Here is a 26,792-nt window from a genome sequence, read left to right on the forward strand (position 1 = left end):
ATAATCATTCCGACAAACGAGCTGCGCGGTACTGCTGTCTTACCTCAATCTTCTTCTCTTCAGCCGGCCGGAGTGGCCGTGCGGTTAAAGGCGCTACAGTCTGGATCCGCGTGACCGCTACGGTCGCAGGTTCGAATCTTGCCTCAGGCATGGATGTGTGTGCTGTCCTTAGGTTAGTTAGGTTTAAGTAGTTCTAAGTTCTAGGGGACTGATGACCACAGCAGTTAAATCCCATAGTGCTCAGAGCCATTTGAAGCATCTTCTCTTCTAAACGAGTAACTTTATTCAAATTTATATTCTTTTCGCATTCCAATATATTCACGTATGTATATATGTACTAAACCGGGGAACTAGAAACGACGGGGAGGCTTCGTCCCGCCGTAGCACTCAGCGGTTCACAACCCCACAACAGACCACAGCAGTCCACCCACCCCACCACCACCCCACAGCGAACCAAAGGTTATTGTGCGGTTCGGTCCCCAGTGGACCCCCCTCCCCCGGGAACGTCTCATACCAGACGAGTGTAAGCTCAAAAGTTTACGTGGGGTGTACGCGTATCTGGAAACGGTGTTTGCGCAGCAATCGTAGACACAGTGTAACTGGGCGGAATGTTAGGGGAACCAGCCTGCATTCGTCGAGGCAGATGGAAAATCACCTAAAAAACCATCCACAGGCTGGCCGGCACACCGGACCTCGACACTAATCCGCCGGGAAGCAGCGCGTTAGACCGCGCGTCTAACCGGGTGGGCTTCCAAAATATACATCAGAGTCATACTTGCTGTCCTTTAAAACAAATGTTTCTGCATCTAACAGATAAAATCACAAGTCAACATAGCTCTACCACACTTTAGCTAAGAATGTATCAGATTGCGCAGAGGCAAAGACCGTGCGCAACAAGACCAAAGAGTTTCTAACGGTAGAGTAACGTGCTCCCTATCTGACGTGCACATCCTTAATTTACAAAAACCAAAATGAAATTTCCATCTTACAAGTAGAGACTGCAAATTTCATGTCTTTAAGCTACGTATAAATCACTTATACGATCAGTGCTTACATATGCCTCTGAAGCCTGGACATTAACAGCTAAAGATATTGAAACACTGGATGCATTTGAAAGAAAGGTACTTAGACGAACTATCGGCCATATCTGTGAAAGCGGAAGATGGAGGAGGAGATACAACCATGAGTTTTATACCATATACAAAGACCAACCCATCAGAAGGATAGTGAAATCATCCAGACTGAGGTGGGCGGGACATGTGGCTCGGATGAATGATACAGAAGTACCAAAAAGAATATTACAAGGAAATCCAGGAGGGCAGAGAGGTCGTGGTCGACCAAGAGCCAGAGGGGAAGATGGAATAATGGAAGATCTTAGGAAGATGGGCTATAGAAACTGGAGAGTATTGGCAAAGGACCGAGAGAGATAGAAGGAAATTGTAGAAGAGGCTGTAGAACCAAGAAAGAAGAAGAAGAAGATTATTATTGTTATCATCGTGCAAATTATTTCATTGAGACGTAGCATTAACAAGGTTTGTGTCACCTATCTCCCCGCTTAACGACGACTGTTTGTGACATTGAACTATCCATCAGAATAGTATTCGATGCAGAAAAACCAGCCACCAATGGAGCAAGTATTTCACTTAAAGATAAATTACATCATTCTGGATTATATACATTTTTGGGCATTAATCATACACCACTGCCGACTATATAGTCCTGAGTCCCTTCGTCTCATTTTACTTTACTGCTTAAAACTTTAACACGAAACAGTCAACTCAAATTGGAGAGTCAGCATTATAAGATCCGTTGCAGACAAAACCTGGCCTGTAACTGAACACGTTGAGACATGGCAAACAGAGTCGCACGTTACGGACCGTGCTGTTGTAAATTTACAGCCTCTCTCAGCGGGTGGCAGAAGCTACTGGAGAGATTGGCTTATAACGTAATAGACGAGATTACAGTGAGACGGTAACAGTTTCATTGCCTGTGGTCCGCTGTGGGCCCATTCGTATTTGCGGCGAACAAGTTCGGCCCAGTCGGCGGCGGTCTGAGTTATGGTATCAGATAACAGCGGATGTACGAGTTTTAGCAGGACTCGTGGTCGGCGCTGCCGGTCTTACACTGTGCGCCACAAAGCCGTTTAATACAATCTCCGGCTGGGAAATCGTTGAGAACGCCGGAGACATTACTGAATAAAATGCTCCATAGAACAAAATGTAGGCACAATGGAAATATTTACAACAAAGATATTTCTGTCAGAAGTATGACTCAGAAATATTGCTCCTCTTAACCTCGTGCTCCAAAGCTTGAACGTATCAACTAGCTGCGGATAAAACTTCCTTAGAAATGCTGTGGTAGGTATAATGAATGTAAGTATTGAAATTTTGGGGGACGACCTTACAAGTATCAGTGAGTCTAGGCATACCACTTTAGAGAAAAACAGTAAATGTCTTGTAAATTTTTATTATACAGGATGATTTATTAACGCTATTTTGTCGAAAACTGGCATTCAGAACCCGTAGCTGCTTACAAAATATAGTTTGACTCTTACAGAAAAGATAAAGCAACCAGCCACTTTCTATAACGAAGTTTATTTACTCAAACAGTGCCGTTAACTGTTTCGAACCGACAGGTTCATCATCAGACAGCTTGCTCACGTTAATATATATTTTACATTAGCTTTCCTTTTTTTGTGCTCCCAGATGATGAAATTTCTTCGAGATGGTGGTGCCGTTGAATAATCCACGCCATTATGTTCCATGTGGAGAATTCTGGTGTGTGAGTAGCGCCTTAGATTAAGTGTATCGATATATATAAGGAAAGTGCTTCATACATTCTTCTCTGCTGCATGAACAAAAGCAGTTAGTACTGGAATGTAAGGGCGTGGAATTTTCAACCCCAAAGAAATTTCATGTTTTGAGAGAACTCGAAGAGAAAGCTAATGTAAAATGTATCTTAACTCATTTTACTAAGGTTTGAAGCTCCTCTTTTCTTTCTTCCGTGTTTGCGATTTAAAAACTGGATAGTTTTGGAAATCAACCTTATGCAAACACAATTAGTTTATTTTTTATATATACCCAGACATGTTTCGACAGCAATGTGTCATCTTCTGTGGGTAATTTTTTTTATTACTGTGAAGTGCAATATCACATTTGTGATAGTATAACTGCTGTAGGCCTAAAAAATCACTATTTGCAGTTTGCTTCGTTTTGGTTGGACACCCGCCTGAAAATTACATCGCTAACTCAACTGTATTATTACACATCTATTTTAGTATTCGTTTTCGTCGATTTTTTGACGGCATTTCATCTGCAAACTAGCCACGAAGAAAACTACCACGTATTTGTGGAGAGCTGTTTCGAGGGTAGAGGATATGTACGTTCCTGTAATTAAATTTTCCGTATCGTAACGTCAATAAGCCGTCTGGTGATGAACCTGTCGCTTCGAAAGCGGTAACAGCGCTATTTAAATAAATAAACAACATTGTAAAAACCGGCTGGTTGCTGTTATCTTCTCTGTAAGAGTCAACCCATATTCTTATTAACGTTTAAAAACACCCGAGGTGACGCAGCACCGACAAATAATTTAATGCAACACAAATAGGGCCGCAAATGTCGGGAAGTCTCCCAAACGTGGAAGACAACTGTGGAGCATGTGACGTCACCAGATGACGTACCTCGCCGCACGTGCATCGGTTGGGCGTCTCGTTTCTACCCTCGCTGGTAGGGGCCAGTGCAAAACATCGCTGCGCAACGGTGCGAATTTCGAACACCTTTCGCAAATGTGAGCTGTTGTAGACGTAGAAGTTGCAGAATTATTGCCCTCGCTGTAACCAAGCAAAACCTGTTCTTATTTGTTTTTCTTTTTGCCCTTCGTTTTTTGTATACAGAAAACGCAGGTCATATACCGATAACGACGAAATTCAAAAGCTTATACTTGTTTCGATCTGGCGCAATACGGTACGTTTTTGATGTACTGTACATTGCAATAAACCAGCGGAGACCACCAGACCAGTAAATAAAATGATCTTACTTCAATGTAGACACAAAAATGACTAACGCAATGAAAAAGCACTGCCTGTGACACGCAAGACTCCAACCCTCAGCACCATGCTAGAAAATTGTGCACATAGGCCCGGAGCTACACCTACTTGAACACTTGCCTTGGGTTGGGATGATCAAGTACGACAGACCGACGCCCACTAGAAGGACCAACCGCAGCGCATACGTCACATCACGTGAGATTGCAGGTCTTGCGAGTTCCAGCAGCTGTCTCCGGCGAGGAGCGAGTATCTGTTTGAGGTGAGTTTAACAAGTCTCGACTGCGTGTTTAAATGCATACAAGTTCTCGATAGCACACGACAAAAGTAAGACCTTTGTGGATACCTTTCCAATTACATATTGATTTCTCGTGTGCCTTGGTCGGAGACGAGCGTTTGCGAAATGTGGCGGACAAGCCGACTCGAGGCCTACGGAAAACAGAGGCCTCAGCGCGTACGTCACGAAGGTAGTCCTGCGGTCGCTCGCTCGCTCAAATCAGCAGACAAACTACGTTTCTACACCTCTTAACTAGGCGTGCCCGCACAAACTAAAAATGAATCTTCTACTGGAATCCGCTATTATGGAAGCTTGATGTTATTAGTCCTATAATGATGGGAAGTCCATGGGCCTACTTATAATTTGTTACGGCTGCACTGGCGTACAGTAAAATAAAAGTGATTGTCAGTTGCATAAGGCACCACTTCCAGCATGTAATGAGTACTGTTAAGCAGACGAGACTAAATGCTATAAAAACGCCGTTATACCATTTATTTGGAGTATTGATCTTATATTAAATTTTGCTGTAGTACTGTTAATCAGTAAGACTTCATAACAGCAGATTCCAGTGGAAGATGCAATTCTCGTTAGTACTTACACGCCCAGCTGCAAGTTACCAGGTTTAGAAAAGAATTTTGTCTGCTGAGCTGAAAGAGCGAGCGACTTCAGGACTACCTTTGCGACGTACGCGCTGCGCAATGTCTTTCTCGTGGGCCTCGATCCGACTAGTGTGACGTCACAAGTTCCTTGCAGGGCCCGCATACATCGTTGGGACAGACCGATAGGGTCAACCGGTGCACGTGCGGCCACCATCTGGTGACGTCACATGTTCAACATTTGTCATCCATTTTTGCGGTATTTCCCGACATTTACGACCCCATGTTTCCTATATCAAATTACTTCTCTCAGCTAATCTACGTCGCCACGGAGGTTTTTAAGCGTTAAGAATAGCTCTGTGTATTCCAGAATCAGATGACATAAATGGTCTCACAACGTTTCGATTTCCCACCAAGTACTCATCAGATGATCAGTTTGAAACAGAAAAAAGGGAATAGCAAAATACTAAGATAAGAAAGAATAAACCAAACTCATTTTTATATCGGTGGTGTCTCGCCGTGAAGGCTAGTAAAAAAATGGCTCCAAACACTATGGGACTTAACATCTGAGGTCATCAGTCCCCTAGACTTAGAACTACTTAAACCTAACTAACCTAACGACAACAAACACACCATGCCAGAGGCAGGATTCGAACCTGCGACGGTAGCAGCAGCGCGGTTCCGGAGTGAAGCGCCTAGAACCGCCCGGCCACCGTGGCCGGCGAAGGCTAATACCATCATTCAGTGCAGAGCACTCTTCGTTCAAATTCGTGCGGATTTCGCGTAATGCGACGAACGAAACTACTTAGGTACTTTGAGGTAAATGGTAATTTGCACTGGAGGGGGGGGGGGGGGGGTTGAGGCGGCCGCGTGGAATGGGGAGAGTGCTTGGGTAGTCCGTGCAGCTATCCCAAACCACTGTGCCAAGGCGGCGCAGATGTATAATGCATTTGCCTAATAAGGAGGGGTACCTGACTACGAATTCCACCCTTAGTACAAATTTTCATTTTTCGACACGGCATTCTTTCGTTGCCCGATTGCGGCAGAGATCCCAATGTCTCGCTTCTGAACTCTAACTTCCATACCTACCTCTACGTACAGTGAGAAGCCGTTTAGTCGGAGTGGGTGGGACCATAGCCCATCCGGATAATCCGGAAGTCCAAAATATGGAGTGGATTAAATAGTTTAAACACTAACTTCACATTTTTTCCGGGTAAACGCATAAACTGTATGTTATTTTCACATAAATGTTGATCGGATACTGGAAAAAGAACAATGAGTTTTTTTGCACTCAAATAATCAATAATTTCTTTTTGAGCCAGATACGTATGTCATTTGTGCTGAGAAACTTCATACAGGCGTTTCCCCAGCAATATTTCAGCCAAAGTTGTTGCGACAGTGTATTTCCGAGAGTCGTAATGTACGGCCGTGCCTGCATCTGCCCTCGAGTAGATGGTTCAAATGGTTCAAATGGCTCTGAGCATTATGGGACTCAACTGCTGTGGTCATCAGTCCCCTAGAACTTAGAACTACTTAAACCTAACTAACCTAAGGACACCACACACATCCATGCCCGAGGCAGGATTCGAACCTGCGACCGTAGCAGTCGCACGGTTCCGGACTGCGCGCCTAGAACCGCGAGACCACCGCAGCCGGCCCTCGAGTAGATGCGTAACTTTGGTCGCGTTCGGATTAATTTGTGTGTATCTGCGTTAGTTGTCTCGTGTGTTAGTGTTTCACTACTCCAGTAGTTGGTACCTCTAAAAGTGAACTGCTCCTGTCAACTCCATAACAGACCATAGATAACTCCAGACCAACAAGCGATGCACTGGTTGATGCCCCGGTAGTGGTACATCAGGAACAAATAGCATGGAAATGACAGAAATATTTGGCGATGACATCGAAATCCTCGACACAGTTACATCAAGAGCTCTAACAGATAAGCGTGCCAAGATTCTTGAAGGTGTACAACGCAGCAGTCACAAAATGATGAAAACGGCGGATTGTCCTGAGGCAACTTGACAACAGACAGCGAGAATAGGGGCGGCTACATCCGTCAGTGACAATCAACAGCTTTACCAAAAAAAACATAAGAAGCAATACGGAAAATTTCTGTGAGCAGTATAGTGTCAGCCCTTACAATGTATTCATCGAAAGTGTGCAAAAGAGAAAAACATTTGGAGGTTACATCCACTGGCCACAGGTTGGCTAATATCTGAGTCCGCACGTCACTAACAGCGTTACGCAAATTGCGTCACCAGACCGTAACCGCGTTAAAATCGAATTAAAGACCGCAGCAGCTGCTAATTATATCGTTCAACATGATGTTCTCGCCCATGAGGGTCTTGAAGTATATTTCCCAAATTTCCATATCAGACACTAGGGAATATTAAAAGATGCAGTGACTGAATTTTCGGAAACTATATATATATATATATACTCGTATATGGTGTGCGCTGTTGTGTTTAACCGTACGTGAAACCTTTTCTGTTTTGCTGTAACTGACTACCATACATTCACCTTAGTAACCGATATAGTATTGAATGCTGTGCTTTCTGCTCTGGATCTCATGACATTCCCGAGTATGACAAAAAACACCTTCTCTTATATACATGGTTTGGATGGCTTCTATCTGATTCCAGGGAGGTTCGCAAATCAACGTCGTGACTTATGCAGACGTATTCACAGGAAAATTGACGCCATCCCAGACGGACGCACACTCGCAGCCTAGTAATGGCCGTCCTCTGACATATGCAGACAACACGAAACCACATAATGAAATAAATAATTGTTCCGCACGGCAGCCGCTTCAGCACGCTCATGTTTTACCAGTGTCGGCCTCATACACCAGTGAACGGCTTTCAGTTATTCATAATTCAGGAGGCAATAATGAAGTAAACGGGGCTCAGGCGGAGACAGTAGCGACCTAACAGAGAACTTCGTGGGAAAAAGTTAATTCGGTACTAAGTAATATGTTCAAAACTTATGGATGGCAAACGGAGTTGAAACAATTCCTATCGGATACAACCGATATCCACCGCCGCCCCACACACTTCAGGTGAGTCAAATTGCGCAAGATTGCTTAATGATCATTTATGAAAATAATAATGAATGTAAGACAGATAAAGGGACTCCCACTCGAACACCAATAACGCCGCCGGCCGTTATGGCCCAGCGGTTCTAGGGGCTTCAGTCTGGAACCGCGCGACCGCTACGGTCCTGCCTCGGGCATGGATGTGTGTGATGTCCTTAGGCTAGTTAGGTTTAAGTAATTCTAAGTTCTAGGGGACTGATGACCTCAGATGTTGAGTCCCATAGTGCTCAGAGCCATTTGAACCATTTTTGAATCAATAACACAAATGAATTCGTTGGACAATCGCTAGTGGGTATGGCATTGCCCAGTGACAAGATTTGTTAACACTATAGTATCCGCAATATCTGAAACAAGGCTATAGAGAAATTAACTATTTTTTGTTTCCTGAAGTTGATACAATTAGAGTTGACAGACGATGGATATTGGCCAAGTTCACTTTCCAGAAGAAAAGATATTCGTATAAAGTTCAAAGAGATTTGACGCAAGATATGCACTTGAAGTTGCTACAGCTACATTATAAACGAACGGAAATTAAAAAAAAAATAATAATGTAAGCCCTACGTTTGCAGATCGCAAAGAGAAACCGTAATGGGACAACAGCTGAGGATGCTGGTTAATTCGATAGTACATCCGCAGACATTATTTGATTACAATACCCATCGCTTTGCTTGGGTTTCAGACCAACGTCAGTAGAATGATAGCAGGGATTATCGACGACAGTAACATAATCGTTTTAAATGAGAGTTCCCTTACTGCGATGAAAGCACCATATCAAGGACTGAGCGCTGTATATGTATGTTTCGTGTCATCTAGTTTAACATTAGACTTCACGTGGGAGGCAGCAGGAGAACCCCTTGGATCTGATCATTTACCCAACACACTTAGGTGTGACTTAGGAGTGGTATGAGGTGTCATATGGCCAGCCTGCGAATGGAAAATTCGGAAATCAGGCAGAAGCTGGAACATAATTATGCTTTCAGAGAAGTTAAAGGAGTTTTCGGGATGAGCAAAAACAAGAATAGACTTCACAAATTTTATAGCTTGTATTGAAAAGGCTGCAACGGTAGCTGTCCCACACAAAAAAACCTTTGTTCCAAAAACTGAGGTATTACCAGTATGGTGAGAGGATGAAAGCAATAATGAATTGTTGGAGCGAAGAAACGCTCAAAACCTGTAAGGAAGACACTGCTCGGAAAGAAATTATTGAAGGTTAAATACACTCTAAGACAGAAAAAAATACCAACCACGAATGAATTATCCGAATGAGAAAGAAATTGGTAGGTGTGATGTGCATATATAGCTAAACAAATGATTACAATTTCAGAAGAATTGGATAATTTATTCAAGAGAAAGACCTTCACAAATTCTGTAAGTCAATAATGCGTTGGTCCACCTCCGGTCCTTGTGTAAGCACTTACTCGGCTTGGTAATGATTGATCGTTGCTGGATGCGCTCGTGGGATATCGTACGAGATCCTGTCCCACTGGCGCGTTATATCGTCAAAATTCCGAGCTGGCTGGGGGGCACTGCCCGTGTTGCTACAAACGTTTTCAATTGGGGAGAGAACAGATGACCTCGCTGGACAAGGTAGGGTTTGTCAAGCACGAAAACAAGCAGTAGACACTCTGGCCGAGCGCGGGTTGCTCCTTATGCTGTCTTGCCACGAAGGGAAACAAAACGGGACGTAGAATATCGTCAACCTACCGCTGCGTTGCAAGGGCGCCGTGGATGACAGCCATAGGTGTCCTGCTATGGAATGAAATGGTACCACATGCCATCTATTTTTTTTGTCTTAGACTGTTATGTTGTTAATATTTCCAGTCATTATCCCTCAGTAGGTACCACAATTAGATTTATCACGCGTACAAAAAAAGTTCCATCTTCTGCAACTGGAGGTTTTATTTGTGTCGACCAAGTTTGTTTCACCTATTCATGCTAGGCATCTTCAACGGTCTATAATATAAAGAAAATATCGGTATGCCAATCAGGCGCATTCGCCGAGAGCGTTGAGGCAATCATCCCACCTACGCAACAGGTTCAACATAACCATTTGGTAAAACATAGTGTCCTGTTGCGTGAAGAAGTCCGTAACTTCCTGCTACATCTCCTCTCCGGCAGTAATCGCCGACGCTTTGAAGCCATTTTGAGGGAACGAAGGCGTGATGGGGAGGTATCAGGACTATAGAGCGGGTACTCGCGTGTATCACACTAGAGTTGGCGTCACTTCTGCGTCATGACATTTGTGATGCGGGGATGTGCGTTATGGTGAACCAGCAGCACCCCTTATCGCACCGTTAAACAATAATGATTTTAAACAGACATGTTCCCCATTCTTGGTTACCCGCTGGATGTCTACCGGTGTTTGCTCATCGGGAGCCAAGAAAAAAAGAACAGTATGTTGCTCGCATTTGGAAACGTTTCGTAATGAAATGACATGTGTGGCTAGAGCCTCCGTTCGGGGAGACCGGTCGCCTGGTGCAACTCTGTTTAGCTGAAGCCACTTCGGAGACTTAACGCGTCAATGGGGATGGGATGGTGATGATGATGATGAAGACAACACAACACCCAGTCCCTGAGTGGAGAAAATCTCCTAACCAGCCGGGAATCGAACCCGGGCCACTTGGCATGCCATTCCTTCACACTCACTACCTTCTTTTCTGATCTCATCATGTCCGTTGAATTTGCTCGAGGTGGACGTCCAATGATAGCTGTTCAAGTTCATCGTCGGTCCGTTCAAAAATGCTTCAAATGGCTCTGAGCGCTATGGGACTTAACATCTGTGATCATCAGTCCCTTAGAACTTAGAACTACTTAAACCTAACAAAGCTAAGGACATCACACACATCCATGCTCGACGCAGGATTCGAACGTGCGACCATAGCGGTCGCGCGGTTCCAGACTGTAGCGCCTAGAACCGGTCGGTCACCACGGCCGCCCGTTAATCCGTTCACTCAGTTTCTTTATTACAGCTCACCCTCTGACCGAACACGCTAAGCTACCGTGCCGGCAACCACTCAGCTATCGAGGCGGACACACATTTGGTAATACCGTCGCCATAGTTCACATGTCCGCATTTGTCGCATGTAAGTCGGAACACAGTAATCCCTAACCTGCATGTCGGACCTTCTAATATCAACCCATCGGAGTCGTGCCCTACATACGATGCAGCAACGCCCTCAAATGGAAATCTTTTGATAGCTACTCATAATTTAACTACGCACATCAAAAAAAAGTTTTGCATCACCACCGTTCCGAGAGTTCCGGAACCTGTACAGGAAACTGGAATAGAGATGAACATAAAAATCATTTCAGCCCTTTTTATTGCTGATGAAAACCATGCGTTGGATGTTGTACCTCCATACAGCGAGATCTTCAGAGATGGTGGTCCAGATTGCTGTACACACCGGAACTTCTAACAACCAATAGCACGTCCTCTTGCATTGATGCAAGCCTGTATTCGTCGTGGCATACTATCCGAAATTTCATCAAGGCACTGTTGGTCCAGATTGTCCCACGCCTCAACGGTGATTTGGCGTAGACCCCTCAGAGTGATTGGTAGGTCACGTCGTCCATAAACGGCCCTTTTCAATCTGTCCCAGGCATGCTGGATACGATTCATGTCTGCAGAACATGCTGGCCACTGTAGTCGATCGATATCGTTATCCTGAAGGAAGTCATTTACAAGACGTGAATATAGGGGGCGCGAAATGTCGTCCATGAAGACGAATGCTTCGCCAATATGCTACCAATAGGATGCACTGTCGGTCGGAGGATGGCATTCACGTATCGTACAGCCGTTAAGGCGCCTTCCATGACCACCAGCGGCGTACATCGTTCCCCCACATAATACCACCCCAAAACAGCAGGGAACCTCCACCTTGCTGCACTCGCTGGACAGTGTGCTTAAGGTGTTCAGGCGCTGGACAGTGTGCTTAAGGTGTTCAGCCTGACCGGGTTGCCTCCAAACACGTCTCCGACGATTGTCGGGTCGAAGGCATATGCGACACTCATCGGTGAAGAGAACGTGATGCTAGTCTTGAGCGATCCATTCGGCATGTTTTTGGGCCGATCTGAACAGCGCTGCATGCTGTTGTGATTGCAAAGATGGATCTCCTCATGGACATTAGGAGTGAAGTTGCGCATCATGCAGCCTATTGCGCACAGTTTGAGTCGTAACACGACGTCGAAATGAAAAGCATTTTTCAACATGGTGGCGTTGCTGTCAGAGTTCCGTCGAGACATATTCCGCAGGTAGCGGTCATCCACTGCAGAAGCAGCCCTTTGGCGGCCTGCGAGAGGCATATCATCGACAGTTCCTGTTTCTCTGTGTCTTCTCCATGTACGAACGACATCGCTTTGGTTCACTCCGAGACGTCTGGACACTTCCCTTGTTGAGATCCCTTCGTGGCAGAAGGTAACAATGAGGACGCGATCGAACCGCGGTGTTGACCATGTAGGCATGTTTGAAGTACAGACAACACGAGCGGTATGCCTCCTTCCTTGTGGAATGACTGGAACTGATCGGCTGTAGGACCCCCTCCATTTAATATGCACTGCTCTTGCATAGTTGTTTACATCTTTGGACGGGTGTAGTGACATCTCTGAACAGTCAAAGGAACTGATCTTTGATAAAACGTCCACAGTCAACGTCTATCTTCAGGAGTTCTGGGAACTGGGGTGATACAAAACTTTTTTTGTGTGTTTGATGCCGGCCGCGGTGGTCTCGCGGTTCTAGGCGCGCAGTCCGGAACCGTGCGACTGCTACGGTCGCAGGTTCGAATTCTGCCTCGGGCGTGGATGTGTGTGATGTCCTTAGGTTAGTTAGGTTTAAGTAGTTCTAAGTTCTAGAGGACTGATGACCACAGCAGTTGAGTCCCATAGTGCTCAGAGCCATTTTTTGTGTGTTTGATTTATTACGCTCTTTACTCCAGTTACGTTTTGGTTATGTGAAAATACCTTCCCAACAGTGAGAAAGCCTGTAACACGCAAAACGCAGAGTAATATAACACCCGTCAGGCGATGCAGCAGTACTATGATGTTGCTGTCGTAGCTGCGGGAACAGCACAGTGCAGCGTTGTTCTGTCCCCACGTTAAGTGCACCAAGTTTGCAAGTAAATAATATTAAGTAATCACAGACGAATTTTTAAGAATAAAGCTTTATGTAGAACTTACCATTTTAAAAACAGGTCGGTACTGCAAATGTATTTGAAAGCCGGCCGCTGTGGCATTTGAAAATTTTGAAGAAATCAGAGACATAACCGAGCAGTACTGAATGCAGGCTTGAGGGTGAAGAGTAATTTGGTCATTACTGTTGTCAACAGTAAGCACCATCTCTGAATGGAATAAATATGCTTCCAAATAAGTCACATAGCATATACTATCGACTTTCGCAGTCTCGAGCAGATATTTTCAGTGTAATACAGTAACTAAGATAAATGCGAATAAGAAATCGAACTAAATGCAATTACTTTCTAACAAGCCACCAGAGACCACGCGCCCCTTTACCACTATACTCAGAACACAACCTTGCACGACCTCCGGGTTTTGTCGCTCAAGTTAGGGTTGACACTGTACATGGTATCTTAGGCGCTGCAGTCATGGACTGTGCGGCTGATCCCGGCAGAGGTTCGAGTCCTCCCTCGGGCATGGGTGTGTTTGTCATTAGGATAATTTAGGTTAATTTATGTTAAGTAGTGTGTAAGTTTAGGGACTGACTACCTTAGCAGTTAAGTCCCATAAGACTTCACACACCTTTTTTTTTTTCATGGTAGCAGGCAAAAGACAAAAATCACAAGTAAGTCATCAAACAACATGTAAACTCCCAGTGCTAATTTTTCCCCTTAGATGTCACCCAGATGACCGAAAAATACTAGGTATTAAGTTTCTGTCACTGTTGATTGTTCCGTAGAATTTTTATTACGTACCTGACATGACTGAATGCATCGCAGTAACTCATTTTAAAGTCAGCAAACTCTTAATAGCTGCTAGGCAGTTCGTGGTATCAAGAGCAATCGAGTGATAGACTGAAACAGAGGCTGACACAAAAGGAAAGTGCGAACACGAAGCTCTTGAGGCTCCCGAAGCATGGAAAGTCCTCGAAGTAGATGGAACAGCTTCGCAGAAATCACGCTCAGCGAGTTTCTCACAGGCGTTGGTCTCTTTCCGCGAACAGAGGCACCGCCTGAGATGCAGATGAGGATGGACAGAATCGGAACCAATCACTGGCATTGTGTATCACGGACAGCGCCTGGCGCTCCCCACAGGATCACAGCGGCCTACCTCCAGGAATCGTTATTTCAGAGACGCAGCGTACTTCGCACACACCGATGCAACACAGATCGACTTCCGAGAAACTACTTCTGCACCTTTCAGTGTTTAGCTCTGCACGTCAGCACACAACAGTGCAGTTATCTTGGTTCTTCTGCGTTAGGGTTCCACATCGTGAAGCGCAAGGGCCCCCAAACTATTTCGTCGAACTGAACACTTTTAGAACCCTGGCACGTTAATGGATCATCTTGCTTATTTTTCAGGTTACTACAGGTTTTAAAAATGAGAAAAATTGTTTTGTTCCGTGATTACTTCAATGTCAAATCATAACAAACAACGCAGAAATAATTTAAAAATTTAGGATCATCAAATATCGAGAAATAGTGCCATATTACGAGGGCTATCCACAAAGTACATTACGTTTTGGAATTAAAAATAAATAAAGTATTGGAATTTTTTTATTATATACAGATGAAAGCCACACCTAATACTACTTTTCTACATAGCTGCCATTTAAATTAAGGCACTTATCGTAGCGATGGACGAGCATGGAAATTCCTTCGTCGTAAAATTCGGCTGCCTGAGCCCTCAACCACGAGGTTACCTCTTCTTGAAGCCGTGGGTCGTCATTAAAACGCTGCATAGCCAACCACTTCTTCATTGCTGGGAATAAGTGGAAGTTGCTCGGTTCCAGGTCGGGACTGTACGGCGCCTGAGGAAACAACTCCCACTTAAAAGATTCGAGAACTTCACGAGTGGCATTTGCCGTGTGGGCCCGAGCGTTGTCGTGAATCAGCCCAATTTTCCCCTGCGCTTGTTTCGCATTGCTCTTCTGAGGTTGTGCAGAATCTGGCAATACCTTTGAGAGTTTATTGTAGTGCCTCTTTCCAGGAAATCCACAAAAATCACACCTTTTCTGTCCCAAAAGAGGTAACCACGTGGTTAAAGGCGCAGGCGGCCGAATTTTACGACGAAGGAATTTCCAAGCTCGTCCATCACTACGATAAGTACCTTAATTTAAATGGCAACTATGTAGAAAAGCAGTATTTAAGTGTGGCTTTCATCTGTATATAATAAAAAAATTCCAATACTTTATTTATTTTTAATTGCAAAACGTAATGTACTTTGTGGATGGCCCTCGTATCAAAAGTCTTTCGTGGAGCACTTATTCATTTCCCGCGAAACATCTGGCTTCTGCGCAACAGTGAGGTGTAGTGTAACGTTTTTATCAGTGTCAAACCAGATTTTCGTACGAATTTTAAACAAAATGCTGAAATAAAGGATATCTTATCTATACAATAAAAAGACTGTGTACTATTTCCAAGAGCATGATTTAACGAATGGTGTTCTGAACTTAAGGCAGTCAGGCATGGTTCACCGCAGTGTTGTGTCTTGTATCGCTTGTTCTTCCTAATATACAAAAGCTAAGTCACCCCTACGGAGATGATTACGTGCATCATGTAATACAGTGTAATTCCGGCCCTGGACTTGATAACCGCTTGGATTCGATTAGAAAGGAGTCAGCAAAGGTGTGCAGGTTCGTCGCACCCAAGTTAAGCCACTCGCTGACGAGCTGACCGCGAAGTTCCAACTAACTGCGGCGATGCTGATGTCGGCATTTTGCCCGCAGATTTTCTATGCGGTTCAAGTCAGGTGATTTTACAGGGCAGTCTAGTTGGAATATTGTGGGGAAGTGTTCAGAAACCCGATAAACTTTACTGTTGTCATCTTTAAGCGCCTGTGTGCACAATGGCCTCTTTCGAGATGACCAATTCCTAATATTCATTGCATGCAGTTCCCTTCCCAATATTCTCTCGCTAACAAGTGTGGTTGTACCCGTGGTCCGTGCGGCTAGTCCCAGCGGAGCTTCGTGTCCTCAATCGGGCATGAGTGTGTGTTTGTCCTTAGGGTAATTTAGGTTAAGTAGTGTGTAAGCTTAGGGACTGATGACCTTAGAAGTGAAGTCCCATATGATTTCGCACACATTTCTTGTACCCGTGGTCTAGGGACGCCGGCACGATAGCTCAGCGTTATCGGTCAGAGAGTTAGCTATCCACTGTAACAAGAAACTGAGTAAACAGATCAGCCATGAACCTGAACAGCTGTAATAGGACATCCGCCCCGAACAAATGCAACGAACTACAAAGAATTAAATGAGATCGGCCGCGAAGTCGAACCCCGCCACTGCTTAAATTGTGATTAATAATCAGCATTGGTGGCATAAGAAGTCACCCTCATCCTGCCAACGGCCTTGTTAAAGAGGCCGGAGGAGCGGACAGAGGTCCAGTGCATTCCCTTGTCCAAGGGCTGGGTAACTGCCCCTAAAGGTGGAACAATAAGCAGTGATCAAGATCATGATGATGCAGAAGGCGATGGAAAGCACTGCAGGAAAGACATGTGACGTGTATCCACACGACACGTGGCCTGTAATTGAAAAATTGTCATGATGATCTCTCCACTGGCAAAAGATTCCGGAATAGTCCACCATTCGGATCTCTGGTAGGAGACTGCGAAAGAGGAGGTGGCCATGAGAAAAAGATCGAATAGTCAACGAAAGAATGGCAGAAGCATGAACGTGGTAGGGAAACTAGAAAATCTGAAAAGGAAAATGCAAAAGCTCAATCCAGATATAGTAGGGATCGGTGAGGTCAAGTTCAAAGAAGACAAGGATTTCTGGTCAGATGTGTACAGAGTAATATCAACACAAGCAGAAAATGGTATAACGGGAGTAGAATTCGTAATGAATACGAAGGTATGGCAGAGGGTGTGTTACTGTGAACATTTCATTTCAGTGATAGGGTTGTTCCTATCAGAATCGACAGCTAACCAGCACTGACGCCAATAGTTAGGCTATACTGTAGGGGAAGGGGTACAAGAAAAGGTTACTGGAGAATATGTGCTTGGAATAAGGAATGGGAGAGGATAAAGACCAATTGAGTTCTGTAGTAAATTTCGGCTAGTACTCTGTTGAATAATCACAAGAGGAGGAGGAGATATACTTGGGAAAGGCCGGGTAATAAGGGAAGATTTCATTAAGATTACATCACCGTCAGACGGAGATTCTGAAATCAGATACTGGATTGTAAGGCGCACCCAGGAGCAGATCAGACACAGGCCACAGTATAGTAGTGATGATGAGTAGGCTGAAGCTTAAGATATTAGTCAGGAAGAATCATTACGCAAAGAAGTGGGGTACGGAAGTGCTAAGGAATGACAAGATACGCTTGAAGTTCTCTAAGGCTATAGATACAGCAATAAGGAATATCTCAGTAAGCAGTACAGCTGAAGAGGAATGGACGTCTCTATACTAGTACTCTGTTGAATAATCACAAGAGGAGGAGGAGATATACTTGGGAAAGGCCGGGTAATAAGGGAAGATTTCATTAAGATTACATCACCGTCAGACGGAGATTCTGAAATCAGATACTGGATTGTAAGGCGCACCCAGGAGCAGATCAGACACAGGCCACAGTATAGTAGTGATGATGAGTAGGCTGAAGCTTAAGATATTAGTCAGGAAGAATCAATACGCAAAGAAGTGGGGTACGGAAGTGTTAAGGAATGACAAGATACGCTTGAAGTTCTCTAAGGCTATAGATACAGCAATAAGGAATATCTCAGTAAGCAGTACAGCTGAAGAGGAATGGACGTCTCTATAAAGGGAAATCACAGGGTTGGAAAGAAAAACATTGGTAGAAAGAAGGTAATTGCGAAGAAATCATGGGTAACAGAAGAAATGCTTCAGTTGATCGATGAAAGGAGGAAGCACAAAAATGTTTATGGAAACTCAGGAATACAGAAACACTAGTCGCTGAGGAATGAACTAAATAGGCAGTACTGGGAAGCTAAGACGAAATGGCTGCATGAAAAGTGTGAAGAAATCGAAAAATAAAAGATTGATGGACTCAGCATACAGCTAAGTCAAAACAATCTTCGGCGACATTAAAAGCAATGGGATTCTATTGTTAAATGCAGAGGAGAGGGTGGATAGGTGGAAAGAATACAATGAAAACTTCTATGAGGGCGAAGTTTTGTCTGATGTGATAGAATCAGAAAGAGGAATCGATTTAGAAGAGATAGAGGATCCAGTATTAGAACCATAATGTAAATGAGCTTTGGAGGGCTTAATACCAAATACGGCGAAAGGGATCGATAACATCCCATCACAATTTCTAAAATCATTTGGGTGAGTGGCAACAAAACGACTATTCACTTTGGTTGGTAGAATGTATGAATCTGGCGACGTACCATCTGACTTCCGAAAAAATATCAACAAAGCAATTCCGAAGCCTGCAAGAGCTGACAAGTGTGAGAACTATCGAGAAGAATGGAAAAGAAAACTGATGATGTGCTAGATGACGATCAGTTTGTGTATAGGAAAGATAAAGGCACGAGAGAGGCAACTCTGAATGGCCGGCCTTAGTGACCGAGCGTTTCTAGGCGCAGGTTCGAATCCTGTCTCGGGCATGGATTTGTATGATGTCCTTAGGTTAGTTAGGTTTAAGTAGTTCTAAGTATAGGGGACTGATGACCTCAGCTGTTAAGTCCCATAGCGCTTAGAGCCATCAGAACCAACTCTGACTGAAATGAACAATCTAATTAGTGCAGAGTATGGATTGAGAGTAAATCGAGGAAGGGTGAAAGTAATGAGAAGTAGCTGAAATGAGAAAAGCGAGAAACTTAACACCAGGATTGATGATCACTAAATATATGAATTTAAGGAATTTTGCTACGTAGGCAGTGAAATAACCAATGACGGACGGAGCGGAGAACATCAAAAGCACACTAGAAATGGCATTCCTGGCCAAGAGAAGTCTGTTGGTATCAAACATAGGCCTTAATTTGAGGAAAACGGTTTTTCAGAATGTACGTGTGGAAGACAGCATTGTATGGTAGTGAAACATGGACTGTGGGAAAAACGGAACAGAAGAGAATCGAAACATTTGAGATATGATGCTACAGACGAATGTTGAAAATTAGGTGGATGTTAAGATAAGGAATGAGGAGGTTCTGCCCCGAGTCGGAGAGGAAAGGAATATGTGGAAAACATTGATAATTAGAAGGGACAGGATGATAGGATATCTGTTAAGACATGAGGGAATGACTTCCATGGTACTAGAGAGAGCTCTAGAGGGCAATAACTATAGAGAAAGACAGAGATGAGAATACATCCAGCAAATAAGTGAGGATGTAGGCTGCAAGTGTTACTCTGAGCGGAAGAAGTTGACACATGAGTTCGTGGCGGGCCGGAAAAAAAAAGTTCAAATGGCTCTAAGCATTATGTGACTTAACATCTGAGGTCATCAGTCCCCTAGAACTTAGAACTATTTAAACCTAACTAACCTAATCGCGAGACAGGATTCGAACCTGCGACCGTATCAGCCGCGTGGTTGCGGACTGAAGCACCTAGAATCGCTCGGCCACAGCGCCGGCCGCGGGCCACATCAAACTAGTCAGAAGACTGATGGGAAGAAAAAGTTTTGGTGGCTCCTTCAGTCGCTGCCTCTAGCAATTCCTGTCGGGTTTGGAAGCGACTTTGATTCACAAGCCGAAAAACGCGTCATCGGTCCCTCTCCATCAGCATCTTTTTCCGACAGCAATTCAGTATTCGTCCTTCGTGGCCACGGGTGTTACACCGCTGCTGCTACACACGTTGAACAAACCGTCGCGAAACACCAAAAGATCCAATAACTTCACATACGGTATGGCCGTCGGCACGGCAGAACACGATTACCCCCTTTCTCCATTCTGCCACGTCCTTTATTTACTTATGTTTACATGCAACGACCACTTGAAACATATCTACATCTACATCTACATCTACATGACTACTCTGCAATTCACATTTAAGTGCTTGGCAGAGGGTTCATCGAACCACAATCATACTATCTCTCTACTATTCCACTACCGAACAGCAAGCGGGAAAAACGAACACCTAAACCTTTCTGTTCGAGCTCTGGTTTCTCTTATTTTATTTTGATGATCATTCCTACCTATGTAGGTTGGGCTCAACAAAATATTTTCGCATTCGGAAGAAAAAGTTGGTGACTGAAATTTCGTAAAAAGGTCTCGCCGCGACGAAAAACGTCTATGCTGTAATGACTTCCATCCCAACTCGTGTATCATATCTGCCACACTCTCTCCCCTATAACGCGATAATACAAAACGAGCTGCCCTTCTTTGCACCCTCTCGATGTCCTCCGTCAATCCCACCTGGTAAGGATCCCACACCGCGCAGCAATATTCTAACAGAGGACGAACGAGTGTAGTGTAAGCTGTCTCTTTAGTGGACTTGTTGCATCTTCTAAGTGTCCTGCCAATGAAACGCAACCTTTGGCTCGCCTTCCCGACAATATTATCTATGTGGTCCTTCCAACTGAAGTTGTTTGTAATTTTAACACCCAGGTACTTAGTTGAATTGACAGCCTTGAGAATTGTACTATTTATCGAGTAATCGAATTCCAACGGATTTCTTTTGGAACTCATGTGGATCATCTCACACTTTTCGTTATTTAGCGTCAACTGCCACCTGACACACCATACAGCAATCTTTTCTAAATCGCTTTGCAGCTGATACTGGTCTTCGGATGACCTTACTAGACGGTAAATTACAGCATCATCTGCGAACAACCTAAGAGAACTGCTCAGATTGTCACCCAGGTCATTTATATAGATCAGGAACAGTAGAGGTCCCAGGACGCTTCCCTGGGGAACACCTGATATCACTTCAGTTTTACTCGATGATTTGCCGTCTATTACTACGAACTGCGACCTTCCTGACAGGAAATCACGAATCCAGTCGCACAACTGAGACGATACCCCATAGCTCCGCAGCTTGATTAGAAGTCGCTTGTGAGGAACGGTGTCAAAAGCTTTCCGGAAATCTAGAAATACGGAATCAACTTGAGATCCCCTGTCGATAGCGGCCATTACTTCGTGCGAATAAAGAGCTAGCTGCGTTGCACAAGAGCGATGTTTTCTGAAGCCATGCTGATTACGTGTCAATAGATCGTTCCCTTCGAGGTGATTCATGATGTTTGAATACAGTATATGCTCCAAAACCCTACTGCAAACCGACGTCAATGATATAGGTCTGTAGTTAAATGGATTACTCCTACTACCCTTCTTGAACACTGTCGCACTTATCGCTACAGCCATATGTTCATTCAGTACGCGCATTGTACACTAAGTCGGTCGTAGCGCCGTCTGTAAAAGCTTAACGATACTTGTGTGAATGCACAGTGAGGTCACTAATTCTTGTCATGTGAACTTATCTTCCACTTACAATACGACTAAACGCACTTATCAGGTAAGGGACGTATATTTATATTAAATGTATACTATTGTAGTAATAATCCACTAGAGCTGTTTTTTTTATATTTTATTTGCCGCTACCATTTCCCAGACGTGGCTCATTCTGAAGCGGTATCTAGATACAATGAAGCTTTTATAGGCATATGTATAGTTTTTCCTTACGCTGTAAGATCTTAAATGTTATTTGTTTTGTTTTTTCATCTTTGTGAAGGACAGTTCTAATATGGATTTATGTGTCACAGATACAGTCTGTTACTAAATTTACATCTTTTGTGAAAATCTATAAGTAGTTCATCAAAGTTATCAGTATATGTTTTTATTCCTAATTTCTGTTTGTGCGTTTAAAATTTTATTGCGAAATGTACGTAGATTTCTCTTTTATCTGATATGTTGAAATACCTAGCTTTCTTTTTCGACTCTGTAAAGAAAAGGGTAACACTTATGTCTGTTGTAGAGTCTCCATTTTCTCGAAATTGCATACTAAATTCTTCAACGTTTAGAATTTCGTTATTCTTTTCACTTTACCATCAACAGAGTACTTATTTCTAATTTGTAATAAATTACAACTGCGATTTACATCCACTATAATGCTAACTGCTAATTTGTATTTTGCTATGAACAACGGGATTTCATTTATCATAGAATATAAACACAAATGGTTATAGTTCAAATGGATCCGGTACAGTGAACCAGTGGGACGACGCGATATTGTAAACATCGAAAAATGACTGGTTCCGCTGATGAATAATCATTGAGCGTGATGGAAGGATGTCGCTGATCCAGAATTATCGCAGTTTTCCGTTGAAGTAGATGCGTTTGTGGACGCATGTGATAACGACAGCAACGAATTCGCTTGTAATCTGAGGGGGAGCGATGGGGAGTTTCCTTTGTGAGTATCACATAGGAATATAGTCAGTTAATTGTGATCTGATCTTCCCCTGGCACTCTAATTACCAAGAGCATTAGATCAACGGCACAGGGAGCTACTGAATATCAAGATGCTGGATTTTTTGACGAATTCTTACAGTGTTTTATACATTGTTAAGTCGCTGAACGCTAACAACGTTTAGAGGGTGCTTGGTAATTGATGGCCAAAAGCCCGAAGATTATGTCCAAGTAAGTTTATGTGATACGTATTCCGAGTACATTGTAGAAATACATGGTTAGGATCTCTCTGCAAACCTATAGAGGTGTGGGTCTTAAGTTGAGCAGATAGATATGTTTGTTGAACTTACAATGATTAAATTTCAGCCGTGCTATAACTGTCGTAAAGTTCCTCGATGGTGGCGTCTTATTATACCGTGGTACTCTTGGAATCGTGGGACGAATTCGAGTTTGGTAACTGCCGTTGATTTTAGATGTCCTCAACTATTCATGTTGTTAATTTGGTGACAAACGATTTCTGAATATGAGTATTATATCTGCGAGAGGCAGTTTATCATATGTAATAGCTCCTTTTAGAGATGCTCGCTTTGCTAGGAGATCTACTTGTTCGTTTCCAGGTACCGCAGAGTAACCTTGCATCCATACCATCACAATGTTACACCCGAAACACAACGTCGGTAATTGCTGCAACTGTGAGGTTGGTACAGCTATTATGAGGATTTCTAATCAGCAGCAGCGGTGACATGCTATCAGAGATTACGACTATTATGTCCCTTGTGATCGCCTGCGCGAACAGCAGGGCTTCCAAAATCGCATTCAGCTCATCTGGCAAAATGGTGAACTCGTCCAGTTTGTGTAGATAGGACTTGTCTTCGCTTCAGGGGTGTGGGGCAAGAGAGAGGAAGGGACGGAGGTCCTCTCCCCCCCCCCCCCCCCCCTTCGACAATTCGAGGAGGAAGCGAACGACGTAACATGTATGGAACATGATCAAATAGTAACAAGAGAACAGAGCCGCAAACCATTGTCCCGCTGGTGGCAGAAAGGTCCCACAAACATCTACGCTAGTGGAACACATGTAAGCAAACACGGATCTCAAGCACAGCTCGTGGATTCACCTCCTCTCTTGAAGCCCATCAGGGTGTGTTCTGCTGCTGTAGCGATCAAACAACTACCTCGGGCAGCTGTTCAGACGTTGGCAGACAATATAACAGACGAAAAAGTGGGTACGGTACCGTTTACGTCGAATCTGTTCGACGAGCGTTTGTATGTTGAAATATATCCTGATCATGCCGTCATGACATAGTTACATTCATAATCGATCATATTTTTCCGAAAACTGTAAAGTGATGCGGCGCTTCTGTGCAAATTTTGCTTACGGCTGAAGCATGGTTTCGCAATATGCATCGATGGTCAGGAGAAAAATCATTCTTGGTGACAAAAGCGCATAAACAACGACTTTGGTCTGTGAACGTGTCATGAAAGCTTTTTGAGAGTCGCATTGCTGCTCCGTGGTTATAGCCATAGGTATCTACTGTTTGTGACAGATATGCTGTGGCATTTATTGGAGGACACCACTTTGTACATAAAGGAACACACATTTTACAAGGCTCCATGTACGAGATGTATGATTTATTAGTATGCTTTATTAGTACGTACAGAATTTTAAGGAAACTGAGCATCTTCGCAAGGGCAAAAGCAGTGGGTGGTCATGAACATCTGAGGAACAGGCCGAATGCATTACGCAACTTCCTCTCAGAAGTCCACAAAACTCGATTTCTTGTGCCAGTCATAAGCTAAGAATTCCACAACGAACTGTTTCGGAGTGCTGAGAAAACGTCTGCAAATAAAAGCATCGGATTCACGTACATCAAACCGTTACACATACGAGAATCTTTTGCAGAAGCAATTTTTCATTGATACCCGGCACTTGGAGAAGATGATGATATCACCCGCAGGTTGATTTTCAGCGATGAGGCTACTTTTCACATAAATATTGCAGAGGTTCCATAGAGCATCCCACTTCTATTTCTGGTCCCACAACTTTCCCCCGTTCCCGGATTAGAATGTGGATCTGCGTGTATGGCATTACACCAATAATGTCGGCGTAGACCCTGTTTTCTTAGTTTTGTTCATCTCCCTCCCTCTAAATGGGATATGGGTGTGCTGTCAGAAGTACATACATACAGCTCTTCAGCCAATAAGTTTGAAAGTACGTAAGGATAAATTAGTATAAAAAGTTTAACATTTGCATATGTTTTCAAAATTAATAAACAGATTTATTTCTCTTATTGTGTAAATATAAAATTAAATTCAATATCTTCTCGTTTTTTAATTTAAACGAAAAAAACAAGTAAAATAAAAAAAATTAAAAAGATATTTAAAAGAAGTTTTGGAAAAGCGACGATCTTAAAATGAAGCGTTGCAGTTTCACTGAAAGTTAAATCATATGCACCATGGAAGGATGTTTAGGGGAGGGAAATCAATAGGCCTTCTGAGAGAGTGAAAGATTTTTGCATGTTGGTCCAAGCTGTGTTGTAACCACGGAGTTGAGTGTAGGTCTTGTAGTGCACGGTAGGGAACAGATACGGAGTAGAAGAGTGGGATGTAGGCAGGGATACATCATGAAGAGAAAATGAGATATATAAAGGTACAGAGAAAATGGGGAGAGATGTTTAGTGGAATACGAAGAAAACGTTATAGTTGATAGTATGGATAAATATCTGGGCTGATTTCATTGTCTTGATGAAGTAGAAGGTTTTAAGTTTCATTTAAAGAGAATATGGAGTGTGTATAGGTGGAAAAAATGGTCAAATGGCTCTGAGCACTATAGGACTTAACATCTGAGGTCATCAGTCCCCTATAACTTAGAACTACTTAAACCTAACTAACCTAAGGACATCACACACATCCATGTCCGAGGCAGGGTTCGAAACTGCGACCGTAGCGGTGACGCAGTTCCAGACTGAAGCGCCTAGAACCGCTCGGCCACAGCGGCCGGCTGTATAGGTGCAGAGATGGTGGAATGCCTCGCTATAAGCATGGCAATACACCAGCAATGGAAATTAGAGGAGAAACAACAAGGTTGTTTGAGTTTAGTTATCGGGATGGAACATTGAGTTTCGGCCTTTCTGTTTTTCACAGAACACGGAGTTCTGTGATAGTGGTTTTAAAACTCATTAAGAGGTATGGTATGTTTCTCAATCTTGATGGAAGAAAGCCGGTAACATAAGAAGGATATGTGTCTTTGTATTGTTACATTATTTCCACCTGCTCATTAAAATCCTCCTTGTTGTTGGAGTGCTGCCAGTGGGGTCTGTTCACAACCTTCCCTGTGGCGCATCCATTTCCTGTTCGTTGGCAGCGGTGAAGTCCGTAGCGTTGCGTGTGCGCAGCCCAGACGCCACCTGAATAATAAGCCAGTCACATCGACTCGCACTTCGCCGCCGAACAAACGAACTCGTTTCCACCTGCGTGATGCAAGATTGTGACACAGGACAATCATCTTAGGTAATTTCGTTAGGGAGTGAGCAATCCAATTTAACTTGACACAGAGAGCGACAACATTAGAAAGAGTGATTCAAGAAGTTAATCACAGTAAGCAGAAACTAAGACCCCAGATGTAGTTTTTCCCTTTTCCTCGTTGTCTGCTGATGACGGGCAATCGTCCCTCTACAGTCTGGTTTTACGTTACGTTTAATCTGCGGTTATGAGCTCTCCTTACACTCGCAATCGCCAGTTTCACCAAGGAAGGAAAGTTGCGTGCGTCTGAGGTCTGCCCGCGTATCATGTAAAAGATTAAACGTAAATACGAGGGTTGTCCAGAAAGTAAGTTCTGATCGGTCGCTAAATGGAAACCACAGTATAAATCAGAAACATTTTATTTGCAAGAGTTAGCTACAGTTCACAGACACTTTTCTACATAGTCGCCACTCCGACTTACACATTTGTCAGCGTTATACCACATTTCCAACACCATCGTCATAAAAGGCAGCCGCCAGTGCTTTCCGATAATTCTCTACGCTGGTCTATATAGTGTAGCCCGTGTCCAAGTCTTGTCTCCGTATCCAGCGTTTCATGTGAACAGAGATGATACTCAGGACGAGCCAATTAGGGCTGTGTCGTGTGTGATCGAACACTTCCCAACGAAAAGGCTGCAGGAGCGTCTTCACTGCACCTGCACAATGCGGCTGAGAATTGCCATGGAGAAGGAAGTGCGTGGCAGTTGTGTTAGGTGGGCTGCATTCATTAAGGCGAAACCTCTCAGCGTGCCTTCCTACTAGGCGGGAGACATCGTTGTTCTAGGCACCTTTACTCGCT

Source organism: Schistocerca gregaria, chromosome 1, assembly GCF_023897955.1.
Source record: "Schistocerca gregaria isolate iqSchGreg1 chromosome 1, iqSchGreg1.2, whole genome shotgun sequence".
In the NCBI taxonomy this organism is placed as follows: Eukaryota; Metazoa; Arthropoda; class Insecta; order Orthoptera; family Acrididae; genus Schistocerca; species Schistocerca gregaria.